At 39.9% G+C, this 21,708-nt stretch overlaps 1 long non-coding RNA gene across 1 annotated transcript; it reads left to right on the top strand.

Annotated features, from left to right (window-relative positions):
• Positions 1-12,189: 12,189 nt before the first annotated feature.
• LOC121962921 lies at positions 12,190-21,330 on the top strand. Its single transcript, XR_006107186.1, has 3 exons — positions 12,190-12,575; positions 18,114-18,171; positions 21,231-21,330. It is a non-coding gene; the product is annotated as an uncharacterized LOC121962921 (long non-coding RNA).
• The last annotated feature ends 378 nt before the right edge of the window (positions 21,331-21,708 follow it).

The following is a 21,708-nucleotide window of genomic DNA, read 5'->3' as shown; positions in this document are numbered from 1 at the left end:
TTAAGTTCAAACGGCTAGTTTCTTTCTACATTTTATTATTCACTCAAATTTATTCATTTTAGGCGGCAAAAACAGCAACTGTTGAAACAACTAGTTTCTTAAATACCAGGTCAAATCAAAGAAACTATTTATTTTAACTTAAAAAGTTTGTGTCTGTGCTGCCTTAAATGTTGACTTGAAAAAGTTGAATTATTACAGAACAGTCAAATAAAACTATTAAAACGATTTTTTTTGTTACTCAGCGTGTCTTCTCAGTTCATGGACACTAACGCTAAAGTCAAGTTAAACTCAAAATTAAACAACTCAGATTTTTTTCACTGTTATTAAGTAAAACTATACAAGAAAGTTTTCTTTTTACCCCAACTGGTCTTTTAAAATTCAGTCAACTTAAAATTTAAGGCAGCATGGACGCGAACTTTTTAAAGTTGAAAACAAACTCGTCTCTTTTTACAGTGTACAAACCCCCTAAAGAAGCGAAAACTATCCAAATTTTCTCCCTTTTCTGTCTCTGTGAGAATATTCTGACCTTTTAAACTACAAAAACGATCAGGTCTGTCGAGCGAAAACCGAACGGTCTCAGCCGAGGGCCGACGCCCTGACGTCCCTTTTCATGGTGCCCGGTCCCCATAATGAACCGGCGCTGGAAAAAGTGACTTAAAAAAAAAAAAATCCGCCGTCTGGCTGGCCGACCTCGCACCAGAGCGGAGATCAATAGTCGGCGTCTTTGATAATTGCTCGGCGCTTCATTAAAAGCGAGCTCGTGGAGGACGGAGGGCCACGTCACATCAGAGGCCAGATTAAAAAAAAAAACAGAAACACGCTGAGACGTCCTCAGTCTCTGGCCGTGATGGTAAACACGTTCTGATTGGCTTTAGGAGGAGATGAGCGAGGAATCAAAGCCAGTTAATTTGCCCAGTTAGGAAAATCTGTCAGCGCTTAGAAAAACCTAAAGGAGGAGGACGCTGTCGGCTTAAATGTGACGTGACGCGTCCAAAAGCCGTGACCATCTCCATCTCGCTTCATAAAAAAAGCAGCAGAATCACTTTAATCAGCGACTGAATTCTTTCAAAATTAGATTTCATTTGCTAAAAAAAGAGAGGAAAACCGTGATTCTGCTCCGCGCCAGTGAAACGAGGTTCATTAAGGTTTTGATGTGACTGGATAATCACCCTTCAAATATAAGCAGCGCTCGTAAACATGAATTATCGGGGGAGGAGGAGGAAAAACCCAGCAGGACCTCATCGGTAATGCAAACTTTAATACTCCAAGAGCCCCGACGGGCCGAGGTGTAATGTCAGCTATCGATTGATCGGCGCTCGGGTGTCTCAGTGTCAGGCCCCATTGACATTCTCTCGTCTTACGATGGAGGGAACCTGTTATATCTGTTTACGGCCGCGCGGATGTGCCGGGAAATCCTGGTCTCGGCAGCTCTTCTTCTTCTCCCCTTTTTCTGGGAAGCAGTCGTAACGGATCTCGCAGCGTGTTAGCTGCGGCTCGGGCTGTTGACTGTAAGTGCAAAGGCAATTGATCACACCCCCCCCCCCCCCCCACTCTTTCCCGCCACATCCGCGCGGCCGTAAACAGACCCCCCCCCCCGTCCTCTGCAGCAAACACACATGATCACACATGCAAACATGCACGGGACAGTTTCCCCTTACAGACCAGCAGCCGGTACACCTGAAAACTGTTTTTTTTTTTTTTTTTTTTTATATTCTGTAGGCTTTCGAAGGCCGGACCATTTCGACACGTAACCGTTTGACGGCTTTCAAAAGTATATAAACCACTGAACTCCGAGCAAATTGGCTCTTTTTTCTTTTGAAAAAAAAAGAGGAAAAATCCCTGCAAAATTGCAAGAAATTGTAGTTTTAGACATTTATTTTTGAAAAAAAAGTGTCCACAAAACTATTTTATAATTATCGTAATTTAAAAAATATTATTTAAAATTATTTTATGGAATTTTGAACTTTTAAAGCACTTTCTTCAGGTCATTTTTATGTTTTATTTTGGGTTTTTTTTTTTTTTTACTGCTTTCGGTTAATTTGTTGTACTAATTTAATAATAACACAGACTGATTAACTAATTGTGGCAGTCGCAGCTTCCATGTTCAGAGAGATAAAATTACTGTTTTTGGAGGCTGGAAAGTGATTTTTGAATGATATCAGAGAGGAGGGAACTGAAGTCATCGAGTCTTTCGAACTTCTCCTTGTGTGAGTTTCAGGCACTTTATGTCAAAATATCCTGCAGCTGGTCTAAATACCGCTAAATGCAGTTGGTCTAAAATAAAGCTTTAGATATTTTACAAAAGAAAGCCAACATTTGTTCATTAAAAATCACCCAAAAATATAAAGAAAAAAAAGAGCCAACAAAAATTTTTAAATAAAAAAAATCACCAAAATGTTACTTTTAAGACAATATTTTTAAAATAACCGGAAATGTGTCTTTAAAGAACTTTTACAAAATGCATTTTTGCCTTGAATTTTAATTTTTTTTTAAAAATGTCTTTTCTTTGAAAATCACCAAAAAATATTTTAAAAACCTGCATTATTTTCTTTAAAAATTGCCTTTTAAAAAGAAAAAAAAAGCTTTCTTTCAAAATAGAGAAAAATTTTAAATGAAAAAAAATCACCAAAAATCTGCCTGAAAATGAATACCAGTACAACCATGTAAAGTTGTACGCCGCCTCCGTAAATCCAAAGTCAAACACATAACATTTTACCATGATCCCTCTGCTTTAGTTCCCTTCTTCCTTTCCTTTTTTCGCCTCCCCCTCGTCTCCCCCTCCCCCAAATCGCTGACCTACAGTTTATCACGTCACGTATCACACCTCCAAAACTCGCTCTTCATGCATGCACGCACGCCTGCACACGGCGCATATGTATTTTCTCAAAACAAACTCCCAGAGACCCGGAGCGAGCGTGTGCTGTTAGGTGACAAGTCAACGCCGCCACCACGCCCCCCCCCACCCCCCAACGCCCCCCCCAACATGTACAAAAATAAAAACACGCAGAGAGGTGGCGGGGAGCGTCTCCACCCCCCCAGTCCATCGCTCTCAGCGGGGGTTATTGATTGTGACGTGCGCTCGCAGTGCACCTTCCCAGTCGCCTGTCAGCCAGATGCATGCTGGCAGGTCCGCCCCCCCCCCCCCCCCTCCTTGACAGCTCCCGCGCGGCAGGGAGGTTGCAGGGGTGGCGATGGCGTTGGAGGGGGAGGTTTGTCGGGGAGCCAAACAGAGGGAGGAAGACAGCTGGCGGGGCCTCTGCGCTCTCCCTGCAGAAGGTGAACCTCGACCCCTCGACCCCCCGACCCCCTCAGCCTCGCTCTCGTTCGTCGTCGCTACAAGGTGAGGCGAGCTGCCTGCGCGGGTTAGCCTCCGTTTGAGGATCCCCAGGTCCGTCACACTGCATTTTTTCAGCTTTTTCACCCCAAAAACCCCCTCAGGATCCGGATGAACACTCCGCATTAGTCGCTTTTCACCGCCACATTTAGTACAACAACAGACCAGCAAACCCCCCCAAACCTGCGCAGCTTGTTTAACGCCAGCGCCTCCAGAAGGTGCAACCGCCGCGCGCTCGGCGGCCGAGACAGGTAATGAGTTCGCTCGGGGGAGGCCGACGTGACTGCTCGCGTGCGAGAGTGTGAAATTACCTGACACAGCTTTCGTCGGCACAAGGTGCTTCCCCCGTCTGTGCGTTCGCAGCCGTGGGATTTGTACACACATGTTCACACAGAGAGAGCGGAGCGAAGGAGGCGGGAGAGCAGAACATATGCCGCTCGAAACGCTTCAATCCAAAGCGACTAATGTGACCGAACGAGGCTCCGCTGGCTGAAAAGTGTCCCGTTCACGTGAAATACACAAACAACTGCTGCGTGAAGCACGAGTGCTTAAACAGGCAGCTTTCAAATCAAACTGTTGTCAGATTTGTGGACAAAATGATTCGAATTACGCCGATGACGTGACCTTATCTCCCAACGGTAAACCGGGACTCAAGTTTCAAGCATATCGAAACTATTTTGTGTTTAACCACGCCTAAAAATGTGTCCAAATCCTAATCTTGCATAACGTGAAGTTTGCCACATCACTTTGACCCGCTGAAAGCCCGAGAAAACGGCTCGATTTCTCTCGTAAATGCAGAATGAGATCGAAGAGCAACTTAACGAGAAGTGGCCCAAAAAAAAGCATTAAAATTAGTAAAAAAAAAACCAAACAAACAAGAAATTTGTCAGATGAGCGAAATAAAATTAAATTAAAAACAAAAAAATGACCTCAAGAAAGTGCTAAAAAAAGATTTTTTTTTTTTAAATTTTAAACGTAAAAGTAAAAAAAATAATGAAAATACTACATAACTATCACAAATAAACGTGTTTAAAACTGTTACATATTTATTATATATCTAAAGTACTTTTTAAAGTCTTTTTTTTGTCTTTTTTAATTTTCAGGGAGTTTTCTTGAACTTTTTACTAGTTTCTTGCTAATTTTTGGGTCATTTTTTGTTTTTTTTTCTTTTCTTTCTCAGATTTTTTTTTAGGATTTTAGGACGTGTGTAGGATTTTCAAAATATACTACAATATATATATATATATGTTTTTAATTTTTGCACTTTTTTCCTGGTTATTTCCTTGTTTATTTTTTTCCTAATTTTTGGGCCACCTTTTGTTAAGTTGTTAACTGTAAAGGAGTAATGCATTATTAGCTTTATTATTGTTTCATGTTGTCCTTTGGCCCCTGTAGTTTTCTGAACTGTGGACGTACTTGACTGCTCAGGTGAACCTGAGAAGAGTTTATAATCCTCTTTTTATGATAATTTTTTATGGGTTTAAAGTCCCTTCACTGAACTTTTTTAACAGAAAGGTGAACGAGCGGCGGCGGACTGAGAGTAATAACCAGCACGTGTTGGGACGGGCCCCAAATACTAAATGGATCATAAGTAATAATCACCCCGGGGTTGCAGACAATAAGCCCCCCCCCCCCCGCAGTATCTCAATCCATTTGTCTTGGAAAAGGAAATTACTAAATCCAATACAGTTCGATAAAAATCTGGCCTGTCTGGATCGGCTGCTGGAGGATAATGCGGCCTGATAAAGGCGCTCATTTCCGGCCGCGCGCCATCCGTCATCCGGGGGTTGCTCCCCTGGTCAAGCTGTCTGTGCTCCAATGGATGACTGCAGCAGCTTCAGCTGCTCGCTCCGCCGCCGCCGCCGAGGTTACAGGGTTTAGTTGTTTGTGGAAGCCGCTCTGTGCTGCTCGGACCGCAGGAATTATTTATTATTTATCCGCTCGTCTCGAAACGCAATAACAGATTAGACACTTAGTCTCTGTGAGTCTCACTGCCGCCCGATTTTAATGCAGAATCTGAACTTTTTACTGCCGTTATGCGCATTTTACATTATTCCAGGTACATTAACAGAGTATTTATGGCGACGCCGGCTCTGTGCATGGACACGAGGGGCGACAAGGACTCCCGAAATGCTCCGCCTGCCTCACGTACGCCAAATATAGGCACATTTAGCCCCCAAAAATTCTCACTTATTCTTAAGTGCTGTCACTAAGCAGGGCTACTCAACTTGTGCATACATGTTTCTCAGATTTAGGACATTTCTAGGATTTTAGGACATTTTAGGATTTTAGGGTTTTAGGATTTTTTCAGTCTTTAGGACGTTCCTCAGATTTTACAGTGTTTTCGGGATTTTTGGAATTTTCTCTGATTTTAGGGCGTTTTTTTGTTCTTTGTTGAACATTTTCAGGTTTTTTGGACATTTTCTGGGATTTTAAGACATTTCTCAGATGAAGGACATTTCTAGGATTTTAGGACATTTTTAGGGTTTTAGGATTTTTTCAGTCTTTAGGATGTTCCTCAGATTTTTTGGACAATTTTTTAGGATTTTAAGACATTTCTCAGATGTAGGACATTTTTAGGATTTAAGGACATTTCTTAGGTTTTTTTTTTCTTTACTTTCTCTGATTTTTCTAGGATTTTAGGACATGTGTAGGATTTTCAAAATATATTACAAAATATATAAAAATGTTTTTAATTTTCGCACTTTTTTCCAGGTCATTTCCTTATTTTTTCCTAATTTTTGGGCCATCTTTTGTTAAGTTGTTAACTGTAAAGGAGTAACACATCATTAGCTTTATTATTGTTTCATGTTATCCTCTGGCCCCCCGTAGTTTTCTGAACTGTGGACGTACTTGTAGACTTTGACTATCAGCTCATGGCGTGACCTCTGACCCGTGTCGGTGTCTTCCTCTGTCATTTTTTAGAAATGTGAGCATCTCTCGCTGTTGCAACAGTTTTAAGTGCCTCTGGGCTCGAGTTTCGGCTGAATACCTGAGATGTAATGTAACCCGTGACGACGCGTCCGGCAGGTCGACCTCACAGCTGTCTGCGTGTGTTTTTGGCAGGAGGGCCGAGTGAGCTCGGAGCGAAAATACGGTGTAATTTGGGTTCAGAGAGCCACTTTAAAGTTAAATCTCCGCTGAAGGATTCCTCTGAGGTGTTGTCGAGTCCTGAACCTGAACGATGGAAGTCATTGTGTTTTTTTAGGGAGTCCTCATCGCTGTGAAGCAACAAAAGGATTCAGTTTGTAGAAACAGAGCGCAGAAATGAATACTAATCGCCTATTACGATGCAGATTTGCTTAACAAGTCGCTCTCGGCGGCCTGAGGGAGAACAGGAAGCGTCGTCTTTTACTTAAGGTGCTGCGTGACCTCGGCACGACCCGCGATTAAAGAGGGACAAATGTTGCTGCTGTTAATGAGCAAAGAGCAGCAAAGAGCTCGTAAAAAAAGGTGTAAATATTGGGACGCCGTCACAGACGGAGAGAAGAAAGAGGAGGAAATGTAGCGTTAGCAGAGCGGAGCTTCACTTATGCAATTAAAGAGAGAGAGGGAGGAAGTTTGCAGCAGGGAGAATGAAAACACGACGGGTCCTGATGAAGAGGGTCAACATTCGTGTCGAAACCGTCCAGCTCACAGCTGAGTTCAGCAGAGTCGGAGAAGAAAACTCCAGGCGGTGGACGCGGGTCAGTGACAGTGTGAAAGGTGTCGCTCAGAGTAAAATATGTCAACAACTCTGGGATGGATCGCCATGAAATTTGTAACCGCCGATCATTGTGCCCAGAGGATGAATCCCTGTCGACGTTAAAGATCACCTGACTTTTGATCTGGTGCTGCCATCGGGTCAAAAATTCAATTTGCTCAACACTTTATCCATCGAGTGCTCGCATTAGTGAGAGGACTGTTGGAAAATAAGTTGTTTTTTGTATTAAAACAGGTTGAAATCATCTCTCTGCACTCGCAGTTTTATCACTTTTAGGGGAAAATAATAATAAGAAAATAGCAAAGGCCGGAGACGTTCTGTTTTTGGGTTGTCAGACTGTTTGTTAGTCGTCTGTCAGGTGTCGTGTTAATCTCAGGCATGCAAACTTGTTACGTTTTGGCTGTTTTGGATACAAAATAGTGTTGCAGAAACGTTTCTAAGACATTTCTCGGACTGTAGGAACTTTCTAGGATTTTAGGATGTTTCTGGGCTTTTAGTTTATTTCAAGGAGTGTAGGATGTTGCTTGGATTTTTGGTCATTTCTAAAATTATAGGACATTGGTTGGATTTTCGGACGTTTCTTGGATTTTTTAACATTGCTAGGTTTCGGACGCAGGGGGTCAGGAGAGGTCAGTTGCGGATTTGAGTACGGAAAAACGGAAAATTTCCAAGAAAAAATGCGTAGCTTCATAAGGCCCGTAAGTGAAGTAGAAGTGGATAAAAACGCACTTAGAGATGATGAAAAAGTCATTTGCATCGTCACCAACTGTCTTTACTTTGACGTGATATTCATTTTTTCAGTCTGTGCTGAAATGTGCAGTTTTCGCGGAGGTGTTCCTGCAGTCTTTGTTTTAGCCCGTACGGACCAACAGTGAGCGATTCGACTCGAGAGGCCACTCCGGTCACCCGCTCACCCGTCTGATGGCTGAATAATGTGAGCGCCTCAATTCGCTTCACGTCCCCGCCGCAGCATTTCAAAAGACACTTAATTTCATACTTGTTTACGGCTCTCTCCAGAGATCTAAAGTTCAAAATCGCATGCATTTTTAATTCCAAATTAAGCCCACGAAGAAGAAGGAGGAAGAGGGGGAGGGAGAAAAATTCCATGTTCACTTCGCCACATTTTGACAAACATGACCTCCCCTCGCTGGGGTGGAGGGATTATGTGGAACAAAAGTTGGCCCACTCGCCGTACCACGGCTTAAGGCTATTGGGGCGACAGATTAGAATATCTTTCACCCTCTCGGGGAGATAAGAGAGACGCGAGCATCAAAAAACGGTGCAAAACATAATGAACTGGTGATCTCTCCCCACCAAAGAGCACGTGTGAAGTTGAGATTCATAAATCTTCAAAACAGTCATGCAGATTTGTGGATTTTCGTACTCCTAATGCTTAAAAACATGATCTCCATTATCAAAGGTTGGAAAAATCTTCCTGCTCATTGTCTTTCCCCGTCCACTTCACGCCAAAGCCGTCGCCTCCGCTCGCCTGTTTTGTTGCCGTATTTCTTATTATCCCGGATAATTACAAATGTGTCAGACGTGTCAGCGTATGACGTCCGCTGACGCCGGCACGTTGGCGAGCGGCGCGGCTGAAATGACACGGTGATATATCTCACCCTCTCCCGCTCTCAATTAGCTCCCGGTGCTCCAGGTTAATGGAACTTTTGATTGGGGAAACTCGGGTTTCCTGGGCGCCCGGGTGCCTTGTAGATGGGACGTATGGGGTCGACCTCGTCCTTATCTGCTGCCGCAGAGAGCCGAGTTACTCTTCTGTGTGTTTGCTGCTCTGGAGGAGCACCTACCAGTGGTTTCTTGCTAATTTTTGGGTCATTTCTCATGTCGTTGCCGGTTGCCTCCTTCCGTGTTTTTGAAAGAAATCAAGCCAGTTTGCTGAGGATTCAAAGGGTTAAACATCATGAACAACATAAAATGACAAACTCATTTTTTTAAATATAATTAAAAAGCACCGCCAACCAGCAGGCTTTTTATTTGGCCTCCTTTACGTTTTACTTTGACGTTTGTGGAACGAAAGCAGCCTGAAAACTCTAAAAAGTGACTTTGTAATGCATTTAAGGTGCAGCAAAATGAACCAAAACATTTAATAAACCTGACGCTGTAAAAGATTCAAAGGTTAACTTATAATTGCACTAAACAGCAGTTACGGCCTCACACCCGTGTCATCGTTACTCAAAAAAGTAATGGATTACACATCGATCGTTACTTTTTAAGGGTGATGAAAGACATAATAAGCTCCTGCAGAAACTGGTTTTTCTCCAAATCATTACCATACTTTTGCGTTACACTGCAACATTGCCTGAGACTGTTTGTCACATAATTACAAGTTAACAATAATAAAATGTAAAATATGCCCACATTTTAGCACAGAACAAGGATCAGAATAATCAAGACAACATTGCAGTCGGCTCTAACTGCCTTTGAATCAAAGTCTATGAAAAAACATTCTCCGATCTGTCACCTCAACGTCACCGAAACATCCTCTGAATGGCAGTTAAAACGCTACGTCTTAGTCAGCATTTAATCTGACAGAAACATACTTAAAACGTTCTTTGAACATTAGATTAAAATGTTTTCTTGAAGACATTATTACAGCTGGTAGGTAACGTTAGCCAATGTTTTGGGAACGATCTCCTCTAGCTGGGTCTCCATCCATTCCTGCTGAAAATGTAGTTGAGTAAAGCAGAAATATGAACATAAATATCTTATTTTTTTCACAATAAGTAAGTTAAAAGCTTAAATAATACAAAGCAGAGATGATTTAATGTGTTTTTAAGCTCTTGTGCGGCTTTATGTGACTAAACGCAGAGTTTGGAGGGTAAATTATGGCTCACAGTCCATGTGAGCTGCACTAAAAGGACCAGCAGAGAGGAGAGAGCAGCGACTCGGCCTCACACTGTGTTCCCTCCTCGCCGGCTGGGCAGCGAGGTCAGCGAGATTACCGGACACACAGTCAGCCTCGCGCTCAGCATCCCTCTGCACAAACCTCCTCCGGCCAAACAAAAGCCGCTATCAGAGGATGACACGAAACACCAGCCCGCCGGGCATCCGCCTCCTCCTCCTCCTCCTCCTCCTCCTCCTCCTCCTTTTTCTTCCTCCTTCCTCCACCGCTCTGGAGCAAACGCATCACTGAGTTTCACTTTAGCTTGTTTGCGGCCATGTTGGAGGCAAGGTGACAAGAGCAATACAAGAGAAACATTCCCGTAATTTCCAGAAAGAGCTTAAGGTGGAATTGTTCTCCAAAGGGGGGGGGAGTGGGGGCCGCCACCCCTCATCTCTCCCCCCACTCACTTTACCTAACTCCCCCAAAAAAGGGGATTTATCCACACAAACACACACACACAAGCCTCCTGAGGAATGGCTGGCGAGCAGAGGAGAAATGCGCCCTGACAATCTCGCCTTCCCTCCGGCGGCTGGATGCCAGAAACGAGCGCTGTTTCTTCGGAGAGATCTTTTACCGAAGATGCCAGGGATTAAGAAAGAAAAGACTGCAGGACACTGCTGTGTCACCTAGCATTAAACAGCCCTAAACTCTCCGGTTATGAGATACTCTGCGCAAAATAGGCCAGGAGAGAAAGAAGGGAAAGAGAGGTTTTGATTTCTTATCTTTTTTTTTTTCACTCTCTCGCTGTTTTTCCTCCGAGCCCTGATGCCCCCGGACTCCTCTCTCGGTGGTTGGTGCCTTCGCGCACACAAACACGCTGAACGCACGGCCCTGCACGTACACGCAAATCACAATCAGTTTTTCTGGCACACTGCTCATGATAAACGATTATTATGAGGAAAGATGGAGGAATTTAATCAGTTTTGTGCAAAAGATAAACAACTAAAGCTTGATAGTTGCTGGATTTTTGGGGCCTACGCTGACAACAATATATGATATATTGGTTGATATTAAATATGTATGCAATTATGCAATGCACTTATCACTCATTTATGGTTATAAAATACTTGTTACAAAGATCTATAATGGAGGCAGGGTATTTTACAGTTTAATAATACATTTTATTGTCCGAAATGACATTAGCGCACCAAAAAAGTAAATTTAATTGGGAATTTCATTATTCTAAATCACTCTTTTTTTGTATGTTTTGTTAAAAAATAAAATTCTCATATCATGCCTATTAGACAGTATATAAGACGATACGGATATATCTGTGATGGTCTGTGATTTGAGTGTGTAAAACTGACGTCGTTTTGCTCTCTTCACAGGGTTCAGAAGTTAGGAGGATTCAGGTAAGAAAGAAAGAAATCAGCACGCAAACAGGACTCAAGTCAAAGTGAGTAAGAAAAGGAAAAACAATGAAGTTAATAACTGCAGTGTTAAAAGGAGTGTTAAAGGTCTGGTGAGAAAGTTCTCCTTTTTAAAACTGACTGGTGTGTTTTTATGGGCAGGTGCTGTTTGTGTGGTTGTATGTGGAATTTGTGCATAAACTTCTTGAGTGGAGCGCTCTGTATTACTCTGTATGGTATTGTATTGCGTGATGTTGTATCGTTTTGTATCGTATCGCATCCTATCGTATCGTATCGTATGGCATCGTATCGTACCGCACCGTTCCATTCCGTACCATACCGTACCATACCGTAACTTACCGTATCATATTGTACCGCATTGCAACGTATTGTATCACATCGTATCGTATCGTATCGTATCGTATCGTATCGTATCGTATCGTAGGTCTCCAAAGAAATTTGCGATTGTTGTCGAGGTTGGTTCAAATGTAAAATTTCAGGTTTAGACTTCTTGATCAACACGGAAGGAATGAAAGAACAGTAATTCCCTTTGAATCAATCTCTAAATCGTATTATTGTATCGTGATAATATTGTATCATGATCATATCTATCGTATCGTGATATCATACTGAAATAATATTATATCATGGTAATACCCTCTCATAATAATACTGTATCGTGATAATATTTTATCGTGATAATACTGTATCATAATAACATATCGTGATAATTTGTCTCGTGATAATATTGAATCATGATGATATCATAGTATAATATTGTATCGTGACAATATAGTATAATAATAACATCGTATCGGAATAATATGTAATATAATATTGTATCAAAAGAATATTGTGACGATATTGTATCACTATATTGCATGGTGATAATATTTCATTATGGTAACATTATATCGTGATAATATCGTATTGCGGGTTCTCTGAGGATCCCCTCAGTTACTAAAAAATGACTTTTTATTATTGATGCATCTCTGTGCTGCCTCAGTTCTTGAAATCTCCTAATTTCAGAAACAAACTCTCTTTAGTTGATGTTAAGGAAAGCTTTAAAAGTTTGACATGCTTCTGCTACAAATTATGTTGACATGAGGCGGAAACTTTTAGTCTACAGCCATTTTGACTCGTTATATTTCCTATTTTTGGTATTTACAAAATGAGAAGGCCCTGAACTAAATGCATTGCAGCTGAGAAAATGTCATTCTAATCTTTCAGTTCACAACAGTTTGAACTTGAGTTTCTTCACTGCCACACTGCTGCTTTGCCTGAAAAGTGAGTATAGATTAAAAAACAACTTTTACATTTTCTGCATTTTTGCCTTTATTAGCTGACATTTTAGAGACAGCCAGAAAACATGGGGCTCAGAGTATGTCATGCAACAAAGGTCCCCGGCGGCAGGCGTCGAACTGTTGCAGTTATGTTTCCCTAGCAATAGGCCACCAGGATGCCCTAAAAAAAACCAAAAAAAACTTGGTCGTCGCAGCCGTCGTTGCTCCTTTCAAGAAGCGTCTGGTCTTGCATTCTGACAGAAAAGCGGCCAAAAGTTTCCCGTCGTCTTTGTCATCTTCTCGGCCCGCTCTGAATAATTCAGCGTCTGCCTGGTCGAATGCAAACAAACGGAATAAAACATAGATAGTTATGAGGCATAAATATGAACAAACAGCATCTAAAAGCATTAAGGAAACACAGAGCGTCTGGGGTTTGGAGCGACAGATGAGGACAGTGTGTTTGACTGGCTGGACGGAGCCGTTACCCCCCCCCCCACATCCCGTTCCCCCCCCTAATGATGTGTGGCCTGTCAGAGAGACACAGCCAAATTACATTCAGGACTACAAAGCCTTCGTCCGAGGTTTTCTCTCTCTGTGCAACACCCTGCAAAACAATAACTGGGATTCAGCAGCTGCAAATTGCACTAAAATTTCCCATTCTCTCTCTGTGAATTATTAATGAGAGCCAAACCAAAAAAGACAAAAAAAAAGAAAAAGAGAGAAAAGGGGGGAGCGAAATATCTACAGCATGCCCGAGCAGTGGAGAATGCTATAAAGCCGTAATTATGCCAGAGAATGAGAAATGGAACAAAGTTGTCGGAGCCAGAAAAGGCGAGGCAGAAACTGAAACTAAGAGCTGGAAATTTAGAGCTCAGAGGGTGAAAAGAAAAAGTAGTTTTTATTACATATGCAAAACTCCAAAGCTGCAGGATCGACACACAATTAAAACGAGGATGAACAACAGCATTTGCATCCGTCTCTGTCAGGTTCGCTCTGCGAGCAGGAAATACTGAAACGGAGGAGAGGAGGTCAAAATACACAGGCTCTGTTTTTGGAATGAGAAGCATATAACTTCAAATATTTTGACTCTTTATTTTAGGAAATATGGAAAACAAGCCTCTCAGCTTTAGCTTGAAACCGTTTCATAAACTAAAGAATATGACAAAAGGAAAACGGAGAAATGACTGCGGATACGGTTGCATATTTCTCTTGACGGTGGCACTCTTGTATCCCAAAATATGTTACAGTTTAACCCTTATAAACCTGGGCAAATTGGCTTGATTGGCCTGAATTATCGAAAAATTAGCAAGAAAAAAAGTGTTTAAAAAAATTGTAAATAAAATAAAAATAAAAAGGAAAAAAACAGCTTTAGAATTATAATAATTATGTTAAATAATTTAAAAAATGTAATTATTAGCTTTTTTTTCCCTAGCCATTTTTCCGTAGCTTTTTTGTAATTTGTGGAACTTTTCTAATTTCCTTTTCCTCCTTTTTTCTTTTTTTTGGGGGGAAGAAATCACACCAATTTGCACAAAAAAATAATGAAGCCGCTCTGGGTTTCACAGGATTAAAGCAAGACAGTCATACATTTAATGACAAGTAAATAAAATTTACATTAAAGTGCGCGAAGCAACAAGTAACATTCACAGAATAGGAAAAAATATGTAAGAAAATGTACTAAATAAAGACCAAAAAGTATCTCTGTGCATCATTACAAATGTTTGGGGTGTTTTAAGAGAAAAAGAGCGTCAAACTGTCGAGTGTAATAAATGAAAGGTGGATAAAGAGCAACAACTAACAATTATTTTTATTGCTGATTCGCCTAATCTGTCGATTGTTTTCTAACTTTGTCCATAAAATATCAGAAAATGGTGAAAAAAATATCAGTCTGTGTTTCCTAAAGCCCGTGCTGACGTCCTCAAATGTATTTTTTACCACAATCCAAAGTTTCCTGTCATAGAGGAATTAAAAAAAACAAAATAAATTCACATTTGAGAAGCTTTGATCAAGAATTTTGACTTTATTTCTAAAAAATTATCACTCACGCTGATTAATCAAGTATCAAATTTGTTTCAGCTCTTGATGTGTAGACAAATAAATAAAAATGTAACTAAAGTCTGATGAGACAACAGATTAAATATGGAGGACTGCCAACACAGCTGCACTAATACACAAAGCTGATCATGCATTGAATATTATAAAAGTAAATATCAGTAAAAGTACTGCAAAAATACTACATTGCAAGTAAAAGTGCTGCAAACATTATTTAAAAAAGTGTAGTTTTTCTTGAGTAAAATGTACTTTCAAAGAATCAAAAGTAAATGTGCTCGTTGTGCAAAAAAGCTGCAATCAGAGTGTTTAAAATTACATGAAATATTATTTGGTAATTTTTAATAATGCAAGAATTTAGAGCAGATCGGCACGCTGTCTTAAAAGCTCTCTGTAATTTTAATTATGAAATTTTTTTAAACTGACGGAGAGCTTCATTGAGCATATTCAGGAGGTCATTTTTTTGTTTATTTGTTTGTTTCTTGATAATACATGATGAAGATTTTTTGTGCGGATCTCCTGAAACAGTTGTTTTTTATGTGCGTAACATCAGCCTTTCTAATCTGAAATAACGCACCAACGTGAGAGCAGCATTTTATCTTGTACTTTATTTTTGTTTTGGTCGATAAATCTGCAGCATTGTGAAATATTTTCAAAGCTGATCACATGTTTTGATCATTTTACATAAAGCTGGACTTCATTCAGCCTGAGGGAATAAAGTTTGTACCAATGATAAAATAAATAAAGATAAAGATAATAAAGATGAGATAAAAAAGATAAATAAGAAACATGTCGACACTTCAGTACAGTTTACCTCAAATCTGAACTTGAAATTTAAACTGAAAGTTTTGTGCAAATGATGCTTTGGAAAGTTAAAACGTGATTTTCAAGCTCGTGAAAACAAAATTCAGAAGAAAAAAAAGCTTTTGCACGACTGCAGCGTACAAAATAACGGTTCAGGAATCTGTTTACTGTACGTTATTTGACATAAAAGTTGGTGTTTTTAATTAATTCGGCTCCCAGAAGAAGTCAGATTATAGACTTTTTTTTCAAATGTCACTCAGAATGAAATTTAATTTTACATTAACCAAAATTTAAGGAAAAAAACATCACAAAAAGGGTTAAGAACAATTTTATGAGTTTATTTTTTTAAGATAAAACATATAAAATAACCTTTTTTGCTTGTTAAAAAGTCAGAAGATAAGATGATACTTCATTGTACGTTTTCATAGAAATTTGTTTCACATCCACAAGCTCTAAAACGACATAATGACACAAAAACAAATAAAACACTTAAAAAACATCTGTAAGTTCGCCCTCCGTAATAATAAACCGTCTCTGACGCCAACTTGAAATGTTGAAAAAATGTTTAAAATTTTGACATTAGTGCAAGAGACATTTAGTAATTAAAAAAAATCATCATTTATATTATCGTCCTTCCTGTAGCATTTAAGATTTTGAAAGATTGATTTAAGACGTTTTTATGCCACTTAAGGCCTTTTTTTAGACAAATTAATGTAACGCCTGTTAAGACTTTTTAACATGCAGGACCTCCTGAAGTCCAAAATTTCAGTACTGGTCCTTTGATTTGAAACTTTTAGTACGAAACCTTTTTTAAATATGATTAGTCCAGCTTGTTTTTTAAAAATCAAACCAAGCTGGAGTGAGTTTGCTGAAAAACATGCAGACTTTCCTAACGCGGAGATCTGATCGATCACAGTCTGGAAGATGTTGTCAAATAGATGAATTATGTTTTCTGAATAGCACCGATGTATCTGCTTCCAGCAAAGTGTTTTCTCCGGTTTTTATTCCCATCAGGCTGCAAAATGAGAAAATTTGTCTCCTTTTTTTTCCTTTAAATGTTCACATTGCAAAAATGATTAATCAAGATTCGTTCTTTAAATACGTCGTTTAAATAAAAGTCAACTTTTTGTGAGCAGAAGCACACGTCCTCGCTGCTGTCGTCTTTTTGCGCATGTTTGAAAAAGTGCCAGCCAGAGTATCTCCTCTCTCTCTCTCGCTCACACACACACACACACACACACACACACACACACACACACACACACACACACACACAAGGTTCGACTGAGGGCCTGGCATGGATCCTCCGCTCACAGGAGGCAGCGGCGTCCCTCAGGGATCCATAACCAACCAAATAGCTCTGAGAGAGCAGCTAGCTCGCCCAGCTGGGCCTCGGCGCTCTCTCACTCTGTGTGTGTGTGTGTGTGTGTGTGTGTGTGTGTGTGTGTGTGTGTGTGTGTGTGTGTGGGAGGAGGATAGCAGACCAGATGACACAGGCGACTCCCAGCAAACTGTGGGCGACACGATCACCTGATCATGTTTGAGTTTGATTGTAAACTTGGAACATACAGTTTTGTCAAAAGTATGTAGACACCCAAACACTGCACCCACATGTGGTTGTTAACCCTTTGAGACCTGAGCAAATTGGCTTGATTTCTTCTTTAAAAAAAAAAACATAGGAAGAAGGCAATCAGCGACAAAAGGGGAAATTACCCCAAAAAATAGTAAGAAATTAGTAAAAAGTACAAGGAAATTACTTAAAAATTAGTTAAAATAAATAATTAAATTTTTAAAAAGTAAATGACCTCAAAAAGATGCTTGAAAAAATTACAGTGGTTCGGTAACATTTTTTTAATGTAATTATGATTATTACCTGTACATAAATTTTCCCTTTTTTCTTTTTTTCCCCTGACATTTTCCTTTTTTTAAAATTAACTTTGTAAATCGACTAATTTCTTGCAATTTGTGGAACATTTCTTTGTCTTAGTCTGCAGCACCAGAAAAGTGACAGGGCTCCAGGTTTCAAAGGGTTAAACATATTTACGCTGCCAAAACAGACTAACCTCCTCGGGTTTCATACTTTTTATTTTCACAACAAATTGAGAAAACAATGCAGTTCGTTTTTTTATATGAGAATATTTTCACGTTGTAACAGGAAAGAGGCAAAAATATGCAAAATGATTGTATTCTGTAGCATTGAGGGTGTCTACAAACTTTTGGCCATATATTATCTGTGACCTTTTTGTAACTTCTTTAGATAAAATACTCAAACATTATTTATTAACAGATGGTAACAGGGTCTATTTTTTACTCACAAAAATCAGGCAGCAAAGAAAATCAGTGTCCAAAAAGAAAATGTTTATTTTCCTTTAATGTGACGCAGAAACAGTTAATTCAAATGCTTTACATGAATCGATACAGTGAAAAAATAGTTTATGCAGAGCGACATGTTTTATCATTTCAACCAAATCTGGACACCAAAGTTTAAAAGGAAATCTGCTTTTTTGTGGGAGAATTATTTTTATTTATTTATTTTTTGCAGAAGATTTGAAGATCTCGACTCACAGGTCAGATATCTTTAGTCAGTATGTGATTTGAGATTTCATTTTCAAGATTATAATGTGAAGAAATGTTATATTTGAGGCTCCTGATATAGATTTTCTTCACCTTTTGTGTCTTTTTTCTGCAGGAAACACGACGCTGCTCCGTGGTCCCACAGTGGAGGCGCATTTTCACACTTAAAATATGTAAGTTAAACTGACATTTTACCTGCTATCTTCACCTGGTCGGGGTTAAAGGTCGTGTGTGTGTGTGTGTGTGTCTGTCAGGATTTTAAAAGCCTCGGTGGATGCTGCTGCTGGTTGAGTCAGATTTGCGTGTTTCGTGGTGCTGTTCTGCCCTCTGCTGGCGGATGAGAGGACTTACAGCTGAAGGTTTGGATTAAATACTCCTCATTTTTTTATGGCATTTAGAGAAAAAACAATTTATTAGTTTAGAACTACGTTTATTGCAGGATTTTTTTAAATATTTTTTAACATATTGGTTTTTAAAGAATACTTCACCCCCAAATGACCATTTCTGTGTCAGTTATCACCACGTGTTGCTTTGAATTCATGAAAAAAAAAGTTTTTCTCGCACGACTCCATAATGAACAAAGAATACAGAAACAGAGGAAATGTTGCTGAATTGAAGTCACAGGGGTCCACGTTTAACAAAAGAAAACTATATCAAACAAAAGAACCATATCCAAACTCAGTACAATCTCATTTTTATCTGAAGCATGATACAGTAGAAATACTTTATGCATATTGGCAAAACTAAATATATTACTTTGTTAATTGTGTTTTTCATTTGCAAACATTGTGTTTGTTCGTAAATCGTGGGAAAATTGTAAAACATGTTTTGTTTTTTGTAAAGTTTTAACAGGATATTCCCTCAAATGTTTTCACTTTCAAATTTCGCTGTTTTCAAACGACAGATCGCGCTTTTTTATTTTCGTTTGCCGTCACTAAAACACAGTTTGGCAGCCCTTTTCTTTCTCTCTCTTGCTCTCAAAACTTAAACTGAATCAAACTATAAAACTAAATATAAACCAAGATTCTCGTATTGCATTTCCTGTTTCCTGACTGAAATCTCTTCAAAAACGTATTTAGTGCAGAGTTTGTGCAAAAGCAGCACCGTAATGTTTCTTTTATTGTATAAACCGGCCAAAATAAACTGAGAGTAAACGGTAAATCTAAGCAGCGCTGTTACAGAGTTTCTCTTTTCTCCCTTCAAATGTTTTCAAAAACGTATTTTACCACCTTTGTTTCATCCTTCTGCTTCATAGACAGCCTAGTTTTCTGAAAAGACCGTCCTCACTGCAGCCAAATACTTATTTATGCACGCTCTCTGCAAAGCCAGACTCCACTGAGGAAAACTGTCATTTAACCTCACTGAAAACAAGAGCTGCTGCTCCGCTGCTGCCTCAATCAGATAGTTTGTTTGTGTTATTTTGTGTTTTTGCTCTTTTTAAGGGTTAATTCAGGTGCACAAAAGTCACACAATAACACACACAAAGTGAAAGATCGAGGCAGCGGGAGACCAGCAGCTCCAGTGTTCAGCGAGGTAAAATCACTGGTTTTGTCAGTGGAGTCTGGCTTTGAAGAGAACAAACAAGTTTCACTCGAAGCGCGCGAGAGAGTTCATAAACAGATGTTTTGATATAGTTTTGCTGTCGTTAACCCTTTGCAAACTGGTTTGATTTCTTTTAAAAGCATAGGGAGAGAAGGTAATGTGCGATTTAACACGTGGCCCCCAAAAAAGCAAGAAATGAGTCAAAAGTTACAAGAAAATTACTTCAAAATAAGCAAATAAGAAAAGTTAAAAAAAAAAAAATACGAGAATATTACCTGACAAAAAATGCATTTTTTTTCTGTGCCACAATTTTAAATATATATTCTAATCATTATAAATATATTTTTTGTACATTTTCCCCTAGTTTCTGATCATTTTCCTCTTTTTTTAAAACTAAAATCAGGTCGTTTTCTTTGTTACCTTTTACAGGTTTCCTGCATCTTGTGGGACATTTCTTGCCGAGTTTCTAATTGCCGTTTTTTTTTTTGTCTTTGACAGAAATTAATCTGATTTTCTCCGGTTTCAGAGGGTTAAACGTGGACTCGTATGACTTAAATTCAGTGAGAATTTCGTCCTGATTTGGATTTTTTGTTCCCCGTGGATGAATGCGAGAATTCAGCTTAACACGGGGTGACTAAATATAACTGATATAAAACGATCATTAGTGGGTTTAAGTTTTCCTTTAAATCGTCTCAAATGTTTTAGAAATCAAACTCTCCAGAGTAAATATTTTTTGTTAGTATTAATGTTACTTACTACAACCTTTTCAAATTGTTTCTTTCAGTATGCGTTTTATTTTGTCTTGGAGAAAGATAAAATAACTTGTTTTTATAAAATGTTTGGATTATCTTGAAAGCGAGCGACACAAATATGTGTGTGCATGAACCTGTGTACAGTGTGTGTGTGTGTGTGTGTGTCTCCCGTCACTCCCGTCTCCTCTTCCTCGTCGTAGTTCAAGGTCGCCGTGCGGCTATTTCTAGCTCGTCTTCACTTTGATTCGTGTCGCAAAATGACAAGGTAACGCAACTCGGGGGGTCAGCTGTGTTACAGGAATGCTTCCACAGATCGGGAAAGAGGAAATCAATCCTGCCTGACAGTGTCTTCAGGATACTCCGACCTGACTGGACCATGACAACTGCACACACACACACACACACACACACACACACACACACACACTCAGGAGCGTGTAGAGATAAACACTTAAACGCACACAAACAAACACATGTAGTACACACAAACAACCAAATATAGCACACGCGCTTCAGCTGTCTCTCTGTCTGACACGGACGACCCCTGTCAGCTCCGGTTTGTCTGGCGTCTTGTCAAGGTGCATCAGAGAGACAAGGTGGCGGCCAAAAAGTTCATCAACAACTAACCGCTGCCGAAAAGTTGGGCTCAGATTAGATGGAGATCAGTGTGGGTGAACTGGCTGTTCACACCTGCTGTTAATGTTTCTGAATGCGTCTTGAGATTCGATTGCTCGGACCGCGATCGGAGGTCGTCCACATTTTTTCAGCCGTGCGCGCTCATAGACATACTATACACGTGGATGCCGCCATCAACGCAGCCGCCATCCTGCGTGGGCGGCAGCTGTGCTGACTTACTGCATTAGTCAGTGGAGGCAGAAATCTCTCAGTGATTACACTGAGCTGTTTGATTCAAACTTTCTGTTGCTGCCTTTACACAGGTGAGACGCGGCGCTGAAGGACTGTCTTTGGAGCCGCTCACCTTCACGGGACAACGAACGGTAAATCCAGCATCCGCCTGCAGCTGCTACACGAAACCAAAACGGCTCATCTTGTCAAAGGTGAGTAACGTTATCTGTGTGATGCTAAGTCTGCAGTCGCCTAGTTTTAGCGGTGTGCTAGTTTTTGATCTGTCTTCTCAACGTAATGCCCCAAAAACTTAAAAAATTTGCTTCAAATTTGGCACAAATGTTAGCTTAAAGTCAGGAATGAAATAATTAGATTGTAGTTGTCAAAGGTCAAGGTCACTGTGACCTTTCTTCCATCTCATTCTCATTGATGCGATATCTCAAGAGCACACCTTGAGAGATTTTTTTCAAGTTTGGCACAAACATCCACTTGGACTCAATGATTAACTGATGAGAATTTGGTGGTCAAAGGTCAAGGCCACGGTGAACTGTCCACCTCTCTCTCTTGAAT

This window comes from Plectropomus leopardus, chromosome 24 (genome assembly GCF_008729295.1).
Source record: "Plectropomus leopardus isolate mb chromosome 24, YSFRI_Pleo_2.0, whole genome shotgun sequence".
In the NCBI taxonomy this organism is placed as follows: Eukaryota; Metazoa; Chordata; class Actinopteri; order Perciformes; family Serranidae; genus Plectropomus; species Plectropomus leopardus.
The sequence above is the reverse complement of the archived record's forward strand: the minus strand, read 5'-3'. Positions and strand labels throughout refer to the sequence as shown.